This window comes from Neophocaena asiaeorientalis, unplaced genomic scaffold, assembly GCF_003031525.2.
Source record: "Neophocaena asiaeorientalis asiaeorientalis breed wild unplaced genomic scaffold, Neophocaena_asiaeorientalis_V1.1 scaffold681, whole genome shotgun sequence".
NCBI lineage: Eukaryota > Metazoa > Chordata > Mammalia > Artiodactyla > Phocoenidae > Neophocaena > Neophocaena asiaeorientalis.
The window spans coordinates 769,405-770,769 of NW_020172271.1; the positions used below are offsets into that span (position 1 = coordinate 769,405).

Here is a 1,365-nt window from a genome sequence, read left to right on the forward strand (position 1 = left end):
GATTGCGCGGTAGGGCACTCACCTCAGAGCGGCTGCGCTACCGTGGGCCTGCGCCGTGGAGACTGCGACCGCGCCGGCTCCTCGCAGCCTCCTGCCACCAGCGGCAATGGCGAGCGCTGCCGCCTAAGCCGCCGCCGCCGCCGCCGCCGAGGAGGGGGAGGGGAGGGAGAGGAGGCACGCACGCTACGCACGGGCTCGGCTTCCCCGCCCGGCCGCCGCCATGATGGGGAGGTCGGCACTGTCTCGGCGGGGCATCTCGCAGGGTGTTTGGGCTCTGACCCCGGCCGTCCCCCGAGGTCTCCCCGCGTTCACATTTCCCTGTAGAGGTTTGGATGGAGCCGGAATCACGAAAGCAACTGTATTAGGGAAATGTGCACGCCCCGGGGAAGTAACGCAGGCGACCCAAGATGGTTGCTAATCTGTAAATAGTCACATTTCTCGCCCCCCAGCCCCGGGAAATAGGACCTCCTGAGCGTGCCTCGATAATCGGAGAGGGGCTTCCCCTCCTTTTCCTCCGCGCTGCCTTGCTAGTCGCTCCCTCACCCTTTCTTTGAAATGACCTTTGCTTCCCTATTTCAAACCCTGCCCAAGTATTTAAAAGCTAAAGTTTTTGTACAAAGCAATATATAAATGTTTTCGCTCATTCATTCGTTTGGCAGGCATTTCCAGAGGGCCCATTCGGTGCCAAGTATTTTTCTGGGCGCGCTGGAGATGTACCTGTTAGGAAAAGGAAGTCCTTACTCTCATGAGCGATGAGTGGAGGGAGTCAGAAGCAATAGGGACCCCCCCCCCAAGCAAGTGCCTGAGAAGTAGGGAGGGGTGGAGACTAGAAAAACTACTGTTAGAGACACAGGAGAGGTAGTTTTTGTTGTTCTTTGTTTTTTAAATTGTGATCTGGAGAGTACCTGCATCAGAGTCATTCAGACTGATTATTTAAATCCTGGAGTCCAAATGGTGTCTCCAGGATCTTGGCTTCTTAGCCCAGGAACCCGCATTTCTAACACCCCCCCCGCCCCACCCCACCCCCAAATACACACATTCTGGGGATTGTCATACATACCCTAGTTTAAGAACCGTTGCTTTAGGGAATTACTAAACATCCCAAAGAGTGTCAAAAAACAATTTGACAAAACCAGGATACTTTAATTTTCAAGAAGATTCCATTTACCTCAAAATTCAACATAATTAAACACGGAATGTCTCTTTTGTCCAGCGTGTCTAAGAGATTGTCACCGCCTACCACCCAGGTGTTCAAGCCAGAAACCTAGGAATGATCCATGCATGACTCCTTTCTCCCTGAAGTGCCATTATCAGTTAGATCGTTTAAAACAGTTGTTCCCTGTCATTTTTACCTTGGTCCAGGTG

At 52.7% G+C, this 1,365-nt stretch overlaps 1 protein-coding gene across 7 annotated transcripts in view; it reads right to left on the minus strand.

The window, feature by feature from the left end:
- The window catches only part of NRF1 (nuclear respiratory factor 1), a 130,349-nt gene extending 130,211 nt beyond the window's left edge, over positions 1-138 (minus strand). For 6 of the 7 annotated variants that reach the window (XR_003005632.1, XR_003005629.1, XR_003005636.1 and 3 more), the window contains exon 1: positions 23-134. The gene's annotated coding sequence lies outside the window, so the exon portion shown is untranslated. Of the gene's footprint in view, positions 1-22 lie in introns of all 7 variants that reach the window. The other variant, XR_003005630.1, reaches the window with a different exon arrangement.
- Positions 139-1,365: the final 1,227 nt, after the last annotated feature.